We start from the raw sequence: 22,217 nt of genomic DNA on the forward strand, positions 1-22,217 counted from the left end.
TTGCATACGAATACACATGCCCTACCATAAGAAAGAGAGTTCCGAGGGATTTAACGGCATTTTTCAAGGATCATTAACACTCAACACCTTCCTTTTCACAGCTCCAGTGCAAAAGATTACATACACACAGCAAGCATGCAAATGGAAATAACTATCAGCAATATTTCCTGTGTGCTAAAGGGTGAGTCACAATAATCAATCATTTTAGGAAAGAGTAGACAGAAATTGGTCATTGCTAAGGGGGAAAAACTGCTTTATCCAGGACTCTGTTTAAGCTAACATCTCTTCTGCTTTCTCAGAGCTTTAAGATTTGACCTAAAAGTGTACACACTTGGCGGCTATTCTCTGGAATGCATCATAATATGCCTACATTTTTACACCTGCATTTACTGGGCGCACCAAATATTTTTAAAACTATGTTATTAATTTTTACAGATAATATCAATAGAAAACCAAGTGAAGTTTCTACTACTTTAAATGTAATGATTTCATTGGCTATGTTGCTAACTAAGATATAGCAAATAGATTTTTCTAATAGTGGCAGTAGGCTTACAATGAACCAATGATCTATATATCCCTAAACCAGCAATTCATGTAACTAACAGCATACACAGGTCAGGACAGCTGATGCGATTAGAAATGTTAGCGGTACAGTTTACTCTTTGAAATTTCTAATAGTCTCATCAGCACTCTCCTTAAGCCAACTGATCTAGCTGGAGGAAAGACATATTTGCCTGAAACAGTGGGAAAGTGAACAAGTACACAATGTAAATAAATGTATTATTGTTCGTCTATCCATAGTAGCTTCAGTAATAACACCCAGTTATTTTGGTACCATCTCAATCATCCACAGGACAAGTCAGGTCTATCTTTTCTTCATTATAAAGAGGGAGTTTGAGGTAAAACATGCCCTAGTATTCAAGACTGGGAGCTCAGGACAAGAAATAGGGGCAGGGGATGGGAAGAAGGGGACCTAAATGACAGACATGTACAGATTCAAACTACAGTCTGACCACAAAGAACATAAAATTTTGGAGCCCAATTACTATGCTAATTTTAAGAGTAATGTTAAATAAGTAGATCATTTAAATGATCTATCTTTAAAGACCCCGCAAAGGAATTGCTGTAATTGTTAGGGTTATCAATGACCCACACACAAGATCTTTGAAGCATTCCTCTCAAAAGCAATCATTATTATGGCCAATATTATCAATTTAGTAGGAAAAAAAGATAAAATAAGTCTTTAGCCTCAAAGGTAAAAGGACTAGAACACAGCTTCCATCCGGCGTTTAGAGGTGGTGACAAATGAGCTCACACTCATGTGTGTTTAGGCTTCTGCTAAGATCTGTCAAATCAACTTTAAACAACACAAAGTCCCTAACTAGGGATAGTAACTTAATATAAGCTGTTAAAGAAGTGGCCATCCATCAGATGTACAACGCTGTTTTATTTTAGGAGGCCATTCTCTAACAGTACCTGCTCCTTTGACCCCCTCTTTCTCTTAACCCAAGGCCTAATTATTCTAATAATATGTTTTAGCTGCTAAACTTTGTCTAATTAAAGAGCTTCGAAGAGACAGCTATGCTTAAGAAACATAAAAATAAACCCTTATGAAGGTTTACCATCAGAAACTCATTTGGCCAAGCCACCCATTAATTAAAATACCCAAGAGACATTCGTCTGGCAGTAAATACCAATTATCAGAACACATCAAAGAGCTTCTTAAATACAACAAAATGATTAATTTCATGATTTCCAAAATAAGTAATCTTCCTTTATTAAAAGAAAAAGCTGTTCATATTTTCTAAGCACTTTGTCTTCCCAAAATGATTGGAAAGTTCTCAAAATTGTTACATGCACCACGAGCTGATAGAATGTAGCCTACTTCTGTTTTATCTCTATAATGACACACTGGTTGTCCTTGGACAAACCATTTACTCTGCCAATATCCCCACCTCTTGATCTGCTAAATAGAAATAAACTCTGCTACATGTTATGGTCAAAAAAGTACAGCATGTTTGGAAATACACTTGTACTTTACTTAAGAGTTATCATATATGCTATACTAACTTTCAAAGACATTAAAAAAGCTATTTTTTTAAAAGTCCACTATATATTACAGAGAGAATACTTAAGCACTTGGTTGGTCAGGATTCTGCAGTGCTTGAAGGTAATTATTACATATACATCAACTGTCACTGTTACATAGTTCTGATTAAAACTATCACACTGGATAAAAGAGCTTAAACCATACAGCATTTCCCCTAAAGATACCTACGATATCCCTAGACATATAAAGAAAATATATGAATCACTTTTTCTGAAAAGTATTAGCTGCAAACATCAGGTGTCTTTTCCTGGTCATTTTGTTTGATGTTTAAATTTTCTCCTCCTCCGCACCATTGTGCTCTTCTCCAATACAGGACCATCTTAACAGCTCGATGCTATTCTGACTGTCGCCTCTGCTTTGATTTTTGCCCATCTTAGTACCACCCCCACCCCCAACCCCCAACCCATTAGTTTGCTTTCACTGTAAACCTCCCGCGCCGCGTGGGTGTGCCAGGAAGCCAGCAGCCTGCGGTGCACCTCGGGCCTGCTGAGATCGCCTTCCAGCTGCCCGCTGACAAATGGCTGCTTTATGTTCCTGTGTGCTCTACAGGCAGGCAGAAAAATGTCTTCAGGCTCAAGTGTGATATTTGACTTTCAGTGAAGAAACCCCGAGCAGAAGTCCAGCAGGGACTTGACACGAAGTCCCAGCATTCGGATCATACCGGGGCCATTTCGGGAGGTGAATGGGACGGAGCGGCTCCTGAACCACCCGACGCTCCGAGGAAGACACGTTCTGGATCTTCTCAGGACAAACCCTGGCTGCAAGGGGCCCTGAAGACTTGTTCTGCTTCTCCCAGGCCCCTCAGTGACCTGGTCCTTCAAACACCAGGCAAGATACCACCCGCATCTTCCGTCCCCAGCACCCGCACTGCAGCCACCACCCTAGCTTCCTGGAGTCCTGGATTCCTGCTGCCACCGCCTCCCGGTCTAGACAGGCTTCAATTAAGATGCTTGCTGTGTAAACTCCACCGCAGTAACTCCTTTTCCACCAACAACTAACTACTTACCTGTCTGGCCACGGCTATCCCCTCTGGGGCAAACAAAGTGTTTTCTCTGTCACAAATTCACTCCAACCACTTCAGCCCAGACGAGGCTGAGATGACTGCTACTTAAAAGAAGAAAATGATTCTCCTGTTTCAAGCTCTTATCAGCAGTAAGGAGTCTTATGTTGTGTTTCTCACTTTCTAGCTGCCGTATGTCACTTGGCACTACATTTCTTTAATCTTTTTAAATCTGGTCTTCCTCACAAAAGAAAACATAAGTTAGTGACACTAAGGGGTTTAATACCTCATGAGGCGTAGCATTATCGGAAGGGAGGGAATGACTTCTGAAGTTTCCTAAGTGTTAGAGCACCAGCATGCATAAAGTTTGCCTCAGAATTCATTCCTTGTAATTTTGTGCCAATCTGACTCAGGAAGAAATATCTTGTGGTACATTTAGATTCTAACCTTTCTAAGAGCAAAAATACACATAAGGCAGCCTTGACTTCCTTAGGCCAGTTTCACTGGGGTGACAGAGGCACGCCATGAACGGGATAGTGGGGAGAGCCAACTTTTCTTAAAATATGTCACTTTTCCACTATAAACAGACAGTGTGTCTATTTGTCTGCTAAGTCTACGACCCGTGACCGACCAACGCCCCGGCAGAAAGGAGCACATCATGACTACAGGCCACGCCCCGGAGCAGAAACGCTTCCGTTTACGCGGTGAAGGGATAACTCGGCTGAGCGGGGCAAAGGCGGCGTGTGTGCTAAGCTCAGGTGGCCGCCTGGAGACGGTGCTGCCAATTCCAAGCCAGCCGCGGCCAGTAGCGGGTCTCTGCCACTGGGCTCTATCATTTCTTCTTTCCACATCCATGGAAACTACTTCCTGTTTATCAAACACATGCTTCTTTCCAGAAGAACCAGGGCGAGGCCAAGATAACTCAGCTGCCTGGGAGCAGGTTAACAAAGGGCACCCACTTAACACCACGCACTGTCCCTCAGTCTCGCAGGCTCCAAGCTGCCGCTGACGGAGGAGGGCGTGTTGTTTAGCTTTTCTTGCCAAGCCGAGTCTCAGGCATCCTCACCTGTTGCTGCTTCTCGTCACTGTCTCTTCTTCATTCTTCCAATAGTCCAGGCCAAAAACCTGTTGTCTTTCATTCTCTTCTCCCACACCCCACGTCCAATCCATCAGCAAATTTTGTTAACGCAACCTTCAAAGTATATTGAGAATTCAACTCTTCCTCACCCCACCCCTACCCCGTTCTAGTGCCACCAACCTAGTCTATCAGCCATTATCTCCTTCCTGGATTACTGTAATCATCTCGTAACATTACTCCTAACTAGTATCCTTGATTCTGTCTTGGCCCCCTGTAATCTATTCTCAAGCGACAACCAGCATAATAACCCTTTTAACAAAAACTTTCTGTTTTGAAATAATTACAGATTCATTAGAAGATGCATAGACAGTCCAGAGAGTTCCCATGTACCTTCACCAGTTTCCCCCAACAGTTAAATCTTACATGACTATATAACAGGGTCAAAACCCAGAATTTCACATGGGTACAGCGTGTGTATAGTCCTGTCATTTTATCACACTGTGTTACGTGTTGAGGGACCACCACTGCAGTCAAGGCAGAAAATGATCTGGAATCACTTATCACTGAGCATTCCTACAGGTATAAAAACTAAAGGCATCTTATAACCCAAATAAAGTAAACCTTTTCCTTAAGGGTTTTGAAAAAACATACTTTCTTTATGAAACACTGATAGTAGAAGATATGCTTTAGTTCTGAAAGTTTTAATCTAGAACTATTTCTATTTTTACTTTGGCTTCCTTACTACCTACAAAGAGTATTCAGCAAATGATGGATACTTAATAATTACAGATGAACTCAAGGACTATCAGCCAGAGAAAAGACTATAAACTTTTACAAAAACTAATTTTCACTCTTCATTTTGCCATAAAGTTTGTAAACTAAGCACTGTTTATATTGTCTTTATAAAAGTCATGTTATTATTTTGATGTAAAATCTATTCACACTAATGTATAAAGGAGGATTTGTTTTCTTACAGCTTCTTAAAAAAATATTTCTAGACTGAGCATAAGTCCAGGCAGCCTATGAATCTCATATATTCCTTTTAAAGGCCTTTCAAGAATGTTATTCAGACTTTTCCAATGTAGTGCAAATGTTTCTCGTGCTACACCAGTACGCCAGCAAAGGTGGGTCGGCTGATTTTGTAATACAGAAGTTCTTCCCTGATTCCTACTACGGAGTGTATAGACTCCAACCCAGGCTCATTCTTTACAATCTGGCTCAAAGGTCATTGCTCTGAGGCTTTCCCTAACTGATTCACCCTCCCTAGAAAACTGTCCATAATGTGCATCTAAGGGCGCTTAGTCTATATACCTCTACGACATCGGGGAACAATTGTATTACAGTTATTTCTTAACATATGCGTCTTCCCTTGTAGACCAGGGAGGGATTCTTTGTCCCCATGGAAGGGTTTCTATCCACGAATCCCTGAAGGTATAGCAGCCTATGCACAGTGTGCTCCCATTTGTGTGGGAAAGAGTAAGGAACACAAACACGCACAAGTGTGTACACATGTGAACACTTGTTCATATTTGCTAGAAGTAATATTAAGTGAAAGCTCCTAAAAAGGTTATTTCTAGGGGAATGGAAAAGGGGTTAAAACTAGACTTTGCTGAATGTACCTTGTCCTATAGTTTTAAACTTGGAAACATGTAATGTCTTTAGTAACTCATTTCAGAATTGAACCAAACAGAAGAAAAAGTAATTTCTAAAACTTGAAAGCAAACTGGAAAAAAATAAACCTAGCTATAGGTTATACTGTGACATAACCAATCAGAGAATAATTTTTTAAGTGACAAACACAGTATTTTGTTTAATGGGATTCTAGGGACAAAAAGAACCAATAGTCTCCTTAATATCGGTAATAATATTGGTATTATTTCAAATCAGTCTTGCCCTCACTCATATCAAATGTGTAATTGTGTTAAAGTCATTTGGAACCACAATTTTCAGCATTAAGAGAAACGAGATATAAATACATATAATATTTAAGAACTTAAAGTAAAAATATTGATATCTTAAACTTCACTTGGATATTAGTACAAACTCATGTTTTCTCTCCATAACAAATGCCTATTTCCTACTTCTGGGCCCTGAAAAGGCCTCTAGCAATGACAAGCCAGTAGCAATGATAAGCATCCCCAGGGCACAGATTCTGGTCTCTAACTGCTATTTTCCACTTGAAGGAACCACGGTCCTAGGAGAATTGTTTGATTCCAGGTCTAAGACAGGAAATGTTCAAAATAAGCCTGGGACATCTTACCTAAAAGCAAGGGAGCTACCAAAGACTATTGGGATCATGTCAAAAGGACACACGAGTCAACTTAAAGATGCTCCCACTGGCTACATATACACAGTGGAATATTATTCAGCCATAAAAAGAAGTCCTACCATTTGCAACAACATGGATGGAGCTAGAGGGTATTATGCTCAGTGAAATAAGCCAGGAAGAGAAAGACAAATACCAAATGATTTCACTTATTTGTGGAATATGAAAACAAAGCAAAACAGAAGAAATAAAACAGCAGTAGACTCGTAGACACTGAGATGGGACTAGTGGTTACCAAGGGGGAGGGGTTGGGAGAGTGGGGGGTGGGGTAAGGGGATTAAAGGGCACAATAATTCGCAATCACAACAGAGGCTGGTCATGGGGGTGGTAATACAGCACAGAGAATATAGTTAATGATTCTGTAACATCTTACTATGTTGATGGACAGTCACCACACTGGAGGAGGTGAGGACTTGATAATATGGGTAAATGTTGAACCACTGTGTTATGTATTTGAAACCAAGTAAGATGGTATATCAATGATACTTTAATAAAAAAAAAAAGATGCTCCCACTGGCTAAGTGGAATAATTTGAGCATCAAAAGAATGACTCAATGGACTGAAACACATCAAATGGATTAAAATCCATGAGTTCATAATGATACTACAAAATAAACAAAATCAACTCCACTGGTCCTCAATGGAGACTGCTAGAGTACAAGTTCATTATCCTGAAGTTTAACAGAGTCATGCATTTATTTTGCCTTCATTGTAGTTTCTAAATAGTTTATAAGCAAAGGTCTTTAAAGAAGAATTATAGCTAATAAATGTAGAAAGAACGAGAGAACTAGAAAATCACCATTTCACAACTTTTAATGCAATAATGTACCTAGACAGCTAAATAATAAAAGTGGGTAAAACATTAGGTCAAAGGTTGATGCGAACCTTTATAGGAACTTTATAAAATTTTACACATCACTAAATGGAGAGAAAACAGACATTATACAGCTCCTGAAATTATGCAATAGGAAGACTGAGAAGTATTCCTATGCCCATCCCCCCAAATTGACCTGTATGTAACCAAACCATTTTAAAAAATGTATTAAGCTAGAGGAACATGTTGAATGACACAATAAGGATACAAATCCAGAATGTGGGAATTTTTACAAGACAATTCAGTTTCTTCAACAAATGAATGGCATAGGGAAAAAAAAGTGTGTTTTCTGGAGAGCAAATGGGTTATTACAACTTATAAAAAATTTAAGACACTTATCACCTTAATGGAGGCGCTGGCTTTGCTGCATGATTTGAACAAACTATCTAATGATGTTTTGGGGGACTGGAGAAAGCAAAACATGCCCTGCCTACTAGAAGGAATTCTGTTAATTTTGTTGGTAAGAATGGTGCTGCAGACTTTAGTTTTCATTACCCAAGAGTCACTGATAGTGGATTTTCTCTACTTGAACCAACTATAAAAGTTGGACTGTTTTCAGACACATAATAATCAACAAAAGACTATGAATCTTCAGCACAAGAAAACTACATTTTCACCCCAAACCACAACCTAGGGAAACTGAGCACAAGCACAGAGAGGGAGGTTAGGGTAAGGGAAACAGATCAGCTAGGGGCTGGTAAGGCAGCTAGAATTTGGGTGGCAGGGTAACAGCAAGGGAAGGAGAGGCAGAAGGAAAATTTTTAATTAGTATAGAAATTCCATCCAGGTGTGGAACTGGCCATTTCCCAAATTGCACGTGTACAAAGCAAGACTTGAGGTCTAGAAGAAAAAACTGCTGGGAGGATAAAAGCTAAAGACCTTTTTAGAGGTTACAGAGCGCTCAGGAGATGCTGGCGTTCAGACTCAGCTTCCCAGGGAGCTTAGTGAATATTTTAGGCACTCAGTTGAGACGCCCCAGAAGACAATACCCTAAGAGTAAAGGCAAAACTAAAGCAGAACCACCCCAACAAAGCCTCAACATGATCAGGTCAATCCGTCTACAACTCAGCTGTCTATCAGTACCAACTCAACACACAGAGTATAACATAATCCAGAGTCTCTGTAACATGTCACCCTTAACATCCAGCATACAATGAAAAATCAGTAGACATGGCAGACTGGAAGGGACTGATAATCATGAAAGTAAAGCCAACAGAAGCAGAACCAAAGATGACTCAGATATTGGAAAATCAGGGAAGAACTTCAAAATGACTATGATTAATAAGTTAACAACACAAGAAAAGATGTACAACAAGGATGAAAAGAGAGAAGATGTCAAGGGAGAACCAGAATCTCTAAAATATATGTAATCCATAAACGCATTCTAAATTGACAAAACACCTGAAATTGAGAATTTGTGGGTAGGTTTAACAGCTGACACAGCAAAAGACAAGATTAGTGACCTTGAGATAGGTATTATGGTTAATTCTTTTTTAATCCTTATATATAAGAGAAAATATTAAATATTTGAGTAAAACGCTATTTCCTGAATTTGCTTTAAAATACTTTTAACAACAAAACAGAAAAGTTGGGGAAGAGAATGAAACAAGAACAATAAAATACTGATAATTGCCAAAACTGGATGATGAGAACATCAGAGTTCATTACACTATTCTCTTCAAAAACTAAAATTTTATACACACACAGACATGAGTCCAGAAAATATCTTCAAGACATCCAAGTTTGAAGACATACTGAAATGTAATGTACTAACTACAAACATGAGATAAAAACCTCTTTATATGAGTATTTCTAAATATTATGAATAAAGTATCTTTATTTTTCTAGTGGTTTCATTTTGTCCGAGAAACTGTATTTTCCAAAGAAGCTTGAAAAAAAAAAAGAGCAGCTCATGAAACCCTTAGGAAAAATATTAATTTAGGAGCCAGACAAAAAGATTCCTTTGGGACTTGTATACATTAAATGCAACAAAATAGTCTGCTCGTTCTCTAGGGCGTTATTTTTATATCACGGGAGAACTGGCAGGGCGATCAGACAACTATTAATTCATGTTTAGAAGTAAAGTGAGGTGATCAAACTGTGAATGTTTAAGCATTAAACATAAGTGCCTCCCCACACATCTTGGGCAGGTTGCAAAAATATAAATACTCAAGTCATGTCTGTATTAAGAAAGTAAAACAAAATATGAAGAATAACTTGTGGGAAATTAATTAGAGAAAGTGATGGAAGTTATTGTTTTAATTCAGAGTCATTTAAAAAAGTTCAGGATATAGTTATTTGCTTCTATCAGTAAAGCCTTAGAAAACAGCTTGTTTTTATAGCCAAAGGGGGTAAATAACTCAGTGGGAAAATAGTATTTTAGTTCTAAAAATATACTGAATGTTGTGAGAACTAAGTTAGAAAAAACATGGTATAGAAAAAAAAAAACCCCAGCACATAGAACCACGTTCAAATAAACAAATGTGATGGTGTTCTCAAACATCTAGAAGCTGCAAGGTGACAGATATGAAACACTTAGCAGAGTACCTGGTACACAACGGTTATACAATTCAGTCTTTCCCATTCTCTGCCCTATTAGTCAGTCTTTGACGGTCCCATAGCATAAATAAATGGCTTTGTGAGAAGTTCTGGGTTCCACAGAAGTTGGCACCATTAAAAAATGTTATTTTTAAGGCACTGAGAATATCCATAATGAATCATGCATACTTCAACAACCTACTGTTAAGTTAATCATTTATTTTAAATGCCCATGAGTTCTGCCTGGTATTCAGGAAACTTTTCCTGATACAATGCTGGATTTACAACTCTGTGGTCTCAAATAGGAAGTTTGGGGAGGTATATCTAAAGAAATCATACTTTGGAAGCTTTAAATTATGAGCTTAGTGGTTTACAAAACTAACCAGTTTCTCAATTGTTTGTAAAATTAAACAGGCCCACACTATCATGGCCCCTTTATAACAGAGCACTGAATATATGCAACAGTCATTCCAATAAATCAATGGAATGAATAATAAATGTTCATTCAATAACCTTTATTGAAGTCTATTAAATTGCTTAGAATTCATAATCTTCAATATGTCTTTCTCTGCAGTTATCTAGAAAACAAAAAGGCATTTTCCACCCAAGTCAAAAACTCATTTCACTGAAGTAAGTTACAGAATAACATGAAAGTTCCATGCTTGACTTGATTTTATTTCATTGTAACACACTGAAATAAACTGAGTGCCTACTATATGTTAGATATTGCTTTAAACAATGAAGACACCAACGAATAAGATCCAAATGCCACAATCCGCAATCCAGTGACATTCTTTCATTCATTTAGTCTTCCATTCAATGACCAATAAATATTTATTGAGCACGTATTTTTTGTGGACACTATTCTAAGTAGTTGAAATTTAGCAAGACTCAAAATTTACGAAGTCCTTACTCTCATAATGCTTACATATTAGTGAGGTGAGACAATAAAAACATAAAGTGTATGTCACATATTGACTTACTTATCACTTACGTTGGTGATAAGAACCAAAAAGAAAAATAAAGGAAGAAAGGAGAGTAGTGGGCCAGGAAAAAGTGAGATGTTAGATGGCATGTTTACAAAGACTTCTCTAATAAGGCAACATTTGATAAGAGACCTGAATGCAATGGAAAAGAGAGCCATGCGGCATCTGGGAAAAGAATATTTCAGGAAGAAGGAATGGAATATATGAAGGCCTTTGAGAGGGAACATGTTGGGGAGTTTGGTGAACAAGGAAGAGATGCCAGTGTGCCAAGGGCAGAGATTGAGGAGCAGAGATCACAGAGGTAGCTGGAAACCAAAATTAGAATTTTATGTGCCATAAAAAGAACTATACGTTTATTCCAAACAAGTGGGAAAGCCAATGTAAGGAGCTGCCTGGTAAGGTTCGCTTTCATTTGAAAAGAATCTCTGCAGCCGCAGTAGGGGGATCAGGGCCAAGTGGTGGCGAAGGCTCCTGCGGTAACCCTAGCTGGGGACTACGCTGGTATTGGAATTTAGCAAATATTCGGAAGGTAGAGTCACCAAGAGAGTTCAGAGGACAGGATGGGCTGGCAACTTAAAATTTGGGAGGCAAGAATCTAATGGGTCTTGTAAAATCAACTAGGAAATAGATCTGCATAGAAAACAAAACGGGTCCAAGGACTGAATGGAGGAGCCTCCAAAATGTAGCTGTCAGGGAGACAAGGACAGCCCGGCGGAGGACCACCAGCAGAGGAGGTCAGGAGACTACTGTCTAAATTACCTGATGTCAGTAAATGACAGATACAGAAGTACAAAAAATACAAGAAAAAACTTATCACAAATACTGCTGCAGTAGAGGTATGTTCAAAGGAAGAAAGAAACAGGCAATGAACTCTTCAGCAATATCAGGGCAGAGTTCACAGAAAGCGTGACATTTGAAAAGGGTCATGAAACCTGAGTAGCAACTAATAGGGCAAAAGATAGGGCTTTTCTATCTTGTGTTCTGATACTCCTACTGATAATCACCCTTCCAACCAATTCTTCTGAGATCACCCAGTCCTTCACAGGCCTTTGAAGGAAAAGAGGATGGTATTCCACGAGGGATCAGGACATACTGGGAAGTCTTCCAAGTCCCCACCAGCTTCGCACCAAGGTGGTATGTGCTAAGGTCACCTGACAGACCCCTTTCTTGTCCCTCCTGCCTTCACATTTATTAAAGACACTGACACCCATTTCATAGCCTGCTGCTCCACCCAGACTCTGCCCCTCTCTTAGGTATCAACAGCCATGAGCATAATCGATTTGACAATTTAACTTCATGATTCTGCGAACCTTCTTGATCTCCACAAAGTTCAGCAATTCAGCAACTTATTTCTATGGCTACGCCCTGACCTTGTCTCTGCTTGATATTTTTCTGCCTTTGAAATTGTAAACTTCAATAACATACTCCCCTCTCTCTTCACATAACTTTCCAGATGAGCAATGCTGAATAGAAATAAATGTGAGCCACTTATATAAAAAGAATCACTCATTTTGAACTTAATTTTTATGATTTATCTAACTCAACATTTTTATTATATCAAAAATATAATCACTGTAACATGTCACCAACATAAAAAAAATTAGCAGTGACGTGTTACCTTCTTATTTCCATACTGTCTTCAAACTCTAGTGTGTCTTTTAAATTAATAACACATCACATTTCAGACAATAAATTGTCTACAGTCAAGATGAAATGTAATTTCACTAAAATAAGAGTTGCGTTTAATGGAAAAATGTGTGCAGTCAAGAATCTGGCCTTGCCCCAAGTGACAGTCTGGTCTTTTCCCTTGGCTTCTGGGAGCTAATCTCTGGGCCCCTGGAATGTTATGCCTCATGGGGGTGTCTCTGTTTGCCTGGGGGTCTTGGGTCATGCCACACAGTCTAACAATAGGACAGCCTGGGGCTGGCCACACCCATGTGGCCTTAGGGTGGAGGCTGGCCACGCTAGGAAGACCAGCAATGTGATTTAGGGTGGGAGATTTGGGTTATGCGGCATCAGCTGACCTGGAGACACAGGTCAAGCATGTGGGCAGGCAGTAAATCATGCCCACGTAAAACAAAACCTCTGAACACAGCAGCTCAGCTGAGCTTCCCTGCACACGATACTCTGCACACCGTCACACGTCCCGAGGGAGAGGGACTGTGTCTGGTACTCCCGCGGACCCCATGCTTCTTCCCTTAGCTCGTTGTAATCTGTATCTTTTCACTGTGATAAATTATGACTGTGAGTGTAATATATATGGTGAATTCTGTGGGTCCTTTTAGCAAATTAGCAAGGGTGAGGGTGGTTTGGGGAAATCCCGGAACTTGCAGTTAGTTTCAGAAGTCAGGGTGGTCTTAGAGACTGCGGTCTGACTTTGGCTAATTCTCTCAGTTGGTCTAAAACTCTTGCACACTGCCTCAGTTTTTTAATTTAAACATAAATTAGATTAAATTCAAACTTAGTTCCTCGGTTGCATCACGTGCATTTGAAGTGCACAACAGCAGCCACGTTTCAGACCTTCATCTTTAGGAGCCCCCTCTGTCCAAGACACTTACTTGTCCACTTCATCTGGCCTCCAGCTTGTTGAATTCCTCCTCTTTAAAAGCATTCTTCCTCATCTCCCTTGCCCTCCCCCTCTTTTAGCCCGAGCCTGATGACCCGCACATTATCTTACTGTGGCCTCAAAATTCCTTTACCGACTGTTTCTCTTCTTCTATTTGCACAAGTCCTATGAACCCCCAATACTGGATCAACCCAACTGTCTGTCTTTTTTTTTTAATTAAGGTTTCATTGATATACAATCTTATGAAGGGTTCACATGAGCAACACTGTGGTTTCAGCATTCACCCATATTATCAAGACCCCCCCTACACCCTATTGCAATCACTACCTATCAGCATAGTAAGATCCCATCTGTCTTTCTTACCCCATTTGCCGATAGGCAGTTGAGTATTGTTGAGGGAATAAATCATTCAATTCTGTAGATGGAAGAACAAACTCGTGGCTTCCCACCTCTGGCCTTCACGCTTCCAGCTGCCCTTGATCCCTGTCCTCCCTCCCTCCCCCAAGCAGCTGATTTCACTCTTCCACTTCACCCAGGTCCCTATCCTCCCAGCCGTAACTCCCAAGTGATGATCTGGCCTCCTACTTCAAGCAGAAAATTGGACAAACGGCAAGAAGTACCTTACTCATGTTTTCCCACTTGAAACATCACCCACTATCACAGACATCTTTACCTTCTACCTTCTTGTGCAAAGCCAATTCCTGTCAGTTATGCTCAAAACTCAGTAACCTCCTGTTTCTCATGGATTTGGTTGTGCAGGTTACCTTTTCCATACTGATTATAGCCAAACTCATCTTGCTCAGCACTGTATCAGCAACCTCATCGTATAATCAAGTCTCATATTTAAACAAAACAAAACAAAGCAAAACTCCCCCTTGCTCTTTGGCAAGTACTGAGAGGATCTGAGATACCCGACCTTAACAATTTGCTGTGCCACAGCTGCATGGACGCCAGCGGAAGGCCCAAGACCTAGGTCAGAGACAAAGGACCTTGGTGTTTAGGGCACAGCAAGCAGCATGAGCGCCGACACATTTGCTCCCGCTTCCCAAATCCTGATTCCCACAGGGTGATGTGAAGGGGGCGAGGGGACACCTGCACACAGTTCGGTTCATTAAAGAAGAGGAATCCTGAGCTTAGGGAAGTCAAATGTTGTATAACGGGGAAATAATTAGATAGATACATCCTTTAGCCCCAGAGGGAGAAACTCTCTCTTCCAAGGCTGTTCACTATACAAGCACCCATGAAAAGGCATCTGAGACAAAGGGTCAGTCCCTTGCCTGTAGGTGAGGAGAAGTGCAATGCCCCGCAGAGAGTTCTCTCCCACCTGCCCGTTCCTGCTGAGCTACTGCCTGGGACATATTTTCTGTTCAGAGCTGTTTCTCAAAATCCTAACCTTCCTCAATGCCTCCACGTCATGAACAGGGCTAACCTGGCTTCCACCTCCATCTCACCACTGATATTTCCCTTGCCAAAGTCACATGGGATGTCCTAGGTGCCAGTTGCTAATCTTTATTTTATTTGACCTATTTGGAGCATCTAAACTTTTGATCCTTTCCCAAACTTTCTCCTTTGGCTTCCATGAAGGTTCTACTTTTGGTTCTCCTATTGTTTAGACTGTTTCTTCCTGGTTATCTTTTGCTGGGCCTCCTTCCTCTGCCTGCTGTTTGAACCCTGATTTCTCCCTCACCCCTCTCCTCACTTTCTCTCTGTACTTCCCTTGAATGAGATCTACTTCCCTGGTTCTATAGGACACCTATATGCTACTAACTACCCATGTTTCATGCTCAGCCAAACTTATGCCAAACTCCAAAATTATATACCCAGTATTTCCTCCCTCTCTAGCTGGACACCTTGAAGATGCCTATTCCGGTCCCATCCCCTCACTCACACTCCCCACCCAAAGTACTCATTCGCCCTCCTTAAAGCTGCTGTGCCCTCTTTAATTTCCTCTCTCTGTTGGTAACAGTCTGATCAATCCAATAACCCAAGTCAGAAAACTGAAAGTTACCCTAGACCAGGGATTGGCAAACTACAGCCCATGGGCCCAATCCAGCCTGCCGCCTGACATGGGGTTTGGTTTTTGTCTTTGATTTTGGGTAGTGCTTTTATTTAGATATGCACGTACCATAAAGTTCACCATTTTAAAGGAAGGGTTTAAAGTATACTCGAAGTGCCACACTTGTGTAAAGTTTTAGTAGAACACATGCCACTTGCTTACATACTGACTACGGCTGCTTTTGTGGTACAAACGCAAAGTTGAGTAGCTCTGCACACAGACCATATGGCCTGCAAAGCCTAAAATATGTGCTATCTAGGCCTTTGGAAAAAAAAGTTTGCCAACTTCAGTCCCAGATCTCTCTCAACCCTTATGCCCAATCTATTACTAAAGCCTGTAACATTACACTTTCCAAATAATAGTAGCTACCAGTGAGAGCGTACTATGTACCAGGCAATAGTCCAAGCATTTTTATTTTTTATAAAACTGCTAGATATAATTAACATAACATAAACTATTTTAAAGTTTATACTTCAGTGGTTTCAGTATACACACTATATTGTGCAATCATCACCACCATCTAATTCTAGAATATTCCATCACCCCCAAAGAACCCTCTATCAATAAGCATTTAGACCTAGTTCTCCCCACGCTATCCCCTAGTAACCACAAATGTACTTTCTGTCTCCTCAGATTTGTCTTTTCTGGGCATTCATGTAAATGGAATCAGACAGCATGTGGCCTGCTATGTCTGGCTTTGTTCGCAGAACGATGTTTTCTAGGTCCACCCAGGTTAGAGCATGTATCAGTACTTCATCTGGTTTTACCACAGAATAATATTCCATTATGAATATACTACCTTTTGTTTATCCATTCATCAACTGATGGACATCTGACTTACTTCAACTCTTTAGCTTTCATGAATAATGCTGCTGTGGAGACATGTGGTACACGTCTTTACTAGGACTAAGCACTTTACAAACACACGATCCTCACGACCACCCTTGAGGTAAGTGGTGCCATCATCACTATTGTTACTAGGGTGAGTATTATCTTCACGTCAAAGACGAGTACACTAGGGCAGTGGGCTTAACAACCTTGCCCAAGGTCACAAACAAATTTGCAGTAAGTGGGTAAATTAGCCACCAGCAATACTACTCTAACTGTACCTATAACTACGTTTTCTCTGCCCCCACTGCCGCTTCCCACCACACCTTCCTCAGCCCTCATTTGCTTCACTGCAGCAGCCTCCCGAGCGCTCTCCCAGACCCGGTCATCTCCCTCCAATACACCTGTAAGTTGCCAACAAATCCTTTCTAAAATCTAAGTCTGACTGTGTCCTGGCCGCTGCTTAAAGACCTTCTGTGATTCACTGTCATCAAACAGCGGGTGAAACTTTTAGTGGCCACAGATTCATTTAAATGAATGGAAATCCAGTAAGCATATTAGGTATAAAAGCAACGATGCTCTTGTTGAACAGGAGGAAAAGTGGGGGTTGGGTAAATGTGCCTGTGAGGAAAGCACGGTCTCTTAGCGCTGCCTCACCTACCCGTCTCCTCAGAGAGGGCATGTTAGATGTTTCCAAAGAACCATCAGAACTTTTGGAATAATTTGAAAACCAACAGCACTTCACTTAATCCTCTAAGAAACTAGCTCTAGTTCCCAATCCACCAAGTTGTTTCATGCCCTAGGCTGCACATGCTAACCCTCTAGAAAGCTAATTTCACTTTGCAACTTCTCACATTTGAGCACTGTTTAAACCATTACTTCCAACACAGAGACTTTTCTAACTGGTCTTTACCCCGTATAGCAACTATTCCTCGCCATCTTTATCAGATGCCTATTGTTGATGTCCCTTATACAATACAGCACTCAAACCATCAATAATATTCCAGATGTGGTATTCCAGATGCCGCCACACTGGTAGGAATGCTACCACTCTTCGAGCAAATCTGAAACAGTTTGAAATTAAGCAGCTACCTACTGCCTGAATCCGATTTGTATCTTAATCTGCCAATACTAGGATAAAGTTCCCAGCTAACAACCTTTACAGCTAGAGCAAGAACTTTTAAGTGCCAAAATTCATTACTTCAAGCAACCTTGCAAAACTCTGGAGCAAACCGGCCATCTATGTTCTTCTCTTCTTACATTAGCCACCAAGTACTGCTAACAAACTACCCACAAAAGAAGCTACAAGCAGAGCCCCAACAAAGCTAAAATCTCCTACAACTGCGACCTATCAATGCTGCCTATCAGCCTTCAACGTATCCCTTCTCATCTGCTTCTTTCACTTCCTTTAGCTTTTCATCTCATTAGAGAAATTATTTTCCTACTTCTCAAAAAGTAGTACTGGGTAGTCAGACTCTAAATTTTAATTCTCCAAACATCAATCTCATACAAATACTTCTACAAACTCACCAGCCTTCAACTCTTGCCCTACCTTTTTCCTTTCTATTTTATACAAGACTAGTCCTTCCACTTATGCATTAAAATGTATCCCTCGTATCTCCTTGAGGAATGTTCCATTAAATCTCACTCTCTCCCTTATTATCTACATTTCCTCTGGTTCTACTGGTTCTTTCCCTCAACATGAGCTTATTACAGGCCTAAGTCAAATACATAATAAAAACACACATTCAGCCAATGCCCCTTCTACTTACTAACCTTCTCTCATTCCTTCTCACAGCCAAGTTTCTCAAGAGGCATTTGTACTACTGGCCTTCGAAGTAGGGTGCTCATCTTTGCCTTAGTGGTTGCTCTAGGGACTGCAACGTGTATCAATAGATCACAGTCAACTTCAGATTAATACTGACTTGATTCTGGTAAAATATAGCAACTTTATTCTAATAGAGCTCCATTTCCTCAACATTCCTTTAGGTACTTATATTACATCATATATGTTAGAAATCCAGAAATAAACTGTTATAAATACTTCTTTAAGCCATTTTTTAATGGCTTAAAGCCAATAGTCTTTTAAAGGAATTAGAGAAGAAAAGGGGGAAAGTATATTTATAATCTTTTATTTCCGACATATTCATCTTTTCTGATTTTCATTTCCTCCTGTGGATATGAGCTACCATTTAGTGTCATTTCCATTCAGCTTGTGAGCCTCCTTAAGAGTGACTTGGGTAACAGGTCTGCTTATAAGAAATTCTCTCAGGTTTTGGCTATTTAGGAATGTCTTTATTTTGCTTTCAATTTGCAGGATAGTTTTGCTGGGTATGGAATGTATGGAATTTATGGTTCACAGGGTTTTTTTTCCCCAGCATTTTAAAATGTTAATCCACTGCCTCTGGCTTCCCTTTTTTTTTCTGATGAGAAAATCAGCTGTAAGTCATATTGCTGCTACCGTGTATGTGATGAGTCATTTGTGTTTGGCTGCTTTCAAGATTCTCTCTTTGTCAGCACATTGACGACGTGTCTAGCTGTGGCCCTTTGTGCTTATCTTACTTGAGATTCAATGAGCTTCTTGAAACTATAAATTAATGTATTATGATACACTTTAGATACTTTAATTTCTTCAAGTTTTTTTCCCTTTGTTTTCTTCCTCCCCTTCTGGAATTCCCACTACAAATATGTCAGTGGGCCTGAACTTGTTCCACAGGTCTCTAAGGCTCTGATTATTTTTCTTCCATGATCTCTCTGTTCTTCATATTGGATTATTTCTATTTCTATTTCTTCAAGTTTGCTCATTCTTTCTTCTGCCACCTGAAAATCTGCTATTGAACTCACCTAGTGAAATGTTCATTTCAGTTATTCTACTTTTCTATTTAGAATTTTCATTTTGTTCTTTACTACATTTTCCATTTTCTTACTGAGATGCCCTATTTGTTATGTCATTGTCATCATATTTTGTTAGTTCTTTAGACATGGTTTCTTTTCATTGTTTGAACAAATTTATAATAATTGCCATTAAGTTTTTGCTAAAAGTAACATCTAGACCCACTAAGAAAAAGTTCCTAATTATGACTTTTCTTCCTGAGCATGGATTCCATGTTACTGGGTTTTTTTCCTTTAACATCCTATAGTGTTTTTTTTTTAAATAAAACTAGAAATTACAGATAATATATCTAACCAATTCTGGATTATGACTCCCCACCCCTGAGGAATGTTGTCACTACTGACTGCTCTTTTTTGTTTTGTTCTGGGTTTTGGTAACTTTCTTGGAAATAACTTGAGAATCTGTTTCCCTTGTGGTATGTAGCCATTGGCTTCTCTGCTAAAATTTTTTAAAATTCCTTTTCTTTTTCTTTTTTCATGGCTTCGTTGAGGTCATCCCTATGCCTACATTGGTCAAGCCAGGAGACCTTTCACTCTCTGCTGACAAATCTACTGGTGGGCTTAGGAGCGCATTCACAGTTCAGAAAGTGCAGAGTCAGCCTCAGCTTCCGCTCCCTGCTGGGCTCTCTCGAACTTCCTAGCAGGTGCCAGGCCCCCAGGATGCCCGAGATGGAGAGCTTGTCTTACCCTGTTGGTGGTTCTCTCATGAAAAATATCTCTCTGCGAAATTTCTGACTAGTCAGTCATTCTGCTCCTCACCCCTAGTAAGACCATAGAGTCTAGCGAGTAGAGCTATGAGCCTTCCACATTCATTTCCTACCGAGCTTGCGCTATTTTTACTAATAACACAACAGGGTTGTTTTTCCTTCCAAATCAAGTTAGCCACTTCTGGCAGCAAAGCTGCTGGTTTTAAGGCCAGTCTAGCCTTGAATACATTATGTTTCCCCTGGGGAGGAGAAAGGAAGGGTATAAGGGCTCAGGCAAGAAGGCCAAAGATCCCCACCATTCTTATTAAAAGTTCAAGAGTTACATGAATTAAAGCTTCTCAATGTGGTGTTTGCCATTGGTTCATTTTCAGAGCCCTAAATAGTTGTTTTTGACAATTTTGCCCAGTTTATATTTATATCTGTTTTCTGGAGAGATTTGCTGTCTTCACTCTGTCATTGTCAGAAGTCCCATCACTTGTATTTATCTTATCATTTTCAAATTGTACATTTGTATATACTTTAGAACTTGGTTATTCTAACATTTATATTTATACAAAAAAATTTTAGTAAATTAGAGTACACAATTCAAAAGGTTAATCTGTCACATGATCAAGCTTAGTAAACACCAGTGAAAACGCTCTTTCCCTTCTCCCTGCACCCTCACGCCCCACCCCGTCATGCCCTGACCTCCGTTCTCGTCATGCTGGTGAGACGGCACCGGGAGCACTTGCACCACAAGGCAGAGCCTGCCTTTCCGTCCTTGCCATGTCTGACTTTTCTATAGCATTTAACCAGGCTCCTTTCTGAAATTCTTATAATGACATTGTAATCTTATTTCATCAACGGTAGCTTTTTTCATACACTTGATGGTCTCACTTTCAACTTAAACACTGATGGTTGTAATGTTTTCATCCTTAAACCTATTATTTTCTGCATTTTTCCATGTTGATGACCAAATACCATCTACCTGCTGATGGAAACAATAACCCTAAGTTCCATCCTACGCCTTATTTCTAGGCTACTATAGGCAATTACTTGATGAACAACTTTCCCTGAACTGGTGCCTCAAACTCATTATGTCTAAAAACATAGTTCATCCCATCTGTTTTTAACCCTGGTATTCTCTATCTCAGTAAATAGCTCTATCACTCACACCAATAACAGGGTCATAAGTCTAAAGATCATCTTAATACCCTCTTACTCATTTTCTCTATCATCTAGCATTGTGACTTTCAAAATGCTTAGTAAACCCTTCATATGCTTAACTAATCTAAAATTTTTAAGAATATTGGCCACTTCTACATAAATAGCCATAAAACAAAAAGCCTTGAGGAGATGGAGTCATCATTATACAAGCATAGGAAATGCTTCTAATCTATAAATATTAGCTCTATAAGCAAGCCATTGCCTGTGCCTAGATGTCATAGTAACAATATTCACCTAAGAAAATCTATCTTACCCTTTCATTCAATGGGGACTTAATAATAAGAGGGAAAAAATACTTTATATTAAGATTGTTTTGCTGCTATGTCTGTGACCTAAATTTTCAAAACAGAAATTTGGTTTATATTTGTGATCAAAGATCCTCCCAGAAACAATTAATGTCCCTTTATTAGGAAGAACATATTCTTCAACTTGGTGAATGGGAAAGAACATATACTCTGGAATCAGACAGTTCTTGGGTTAAATCTCAGCTCTATTAATACTTATATGACCTTAAGGAAATTACTGAGCCTCCCTGAACCTCAGTTTGTCTGTAAAATGATGATAAAAATATCTGCATTGTAAGATTATTGTGAAGAATTAAAATGAAACGGATGAAGCCACTACCTTATTTCAGCACCTCAGCACTCTCAAGTGTTAGTGTGTAGCTTCCTAGTGGGTCTTCTGTTACATTCCAATTCTTCACATGGCAATGATTCAAGATAAAATTCAACTCTATCGCACAGTTGGTTCATTCACTCATTAATTCCTTCGTTCAACAACAGTTACTGACCATTTTGCTCAGTAAATATTTGAGTCCAACAGAGTATGAACCAGAGAGCAAGAAATGACATGGAGATACAATTGTGAGCAAAAACAGACACAGCACCTAAACTTCTGGAGTTTAGTGTCTGGTGGGCAAGAAAAACCACCAAATAATTACAAAAATAAATGTAAAACCACAACTGATATAAGTACTACTAAGAAAGAGCACAGGGTAACGAGAGGGAGTGAGAGGGGACGTGGCTGTGTCACAGAAGCACACACAGCCCT

The 22,217-nt window shown here is 39.7% G+C and overlaps 1 protein-coding gene across 5 annotated transcripts in view; it reads right to left on the minus strand.

Annotated features, from left to right (window-relative positions):
• SIK3 (SIK family kinase 3) overlaps positions 1-22,217 on the minus strand; it is a 235,806-nt gene that overhangs the window by 70,964 nt on the left and 142,625 nt on the right. The window lies entirely within an intron of this gene.

The sequence above is a fragment of the Manis pentadactyla genome, chromosome 13 (genome assembly GCF_030020395.1).
Source record: "Manis pentadactyla isolate mManPen7 chromosome 13, mManPen7.hap1, whole genome shotgun sequence".
NCBI lineage: Eukaryota > Metazoa > Chordata > Mammalia > Pholidota > Manidae > Manis > Manis pentadactyla.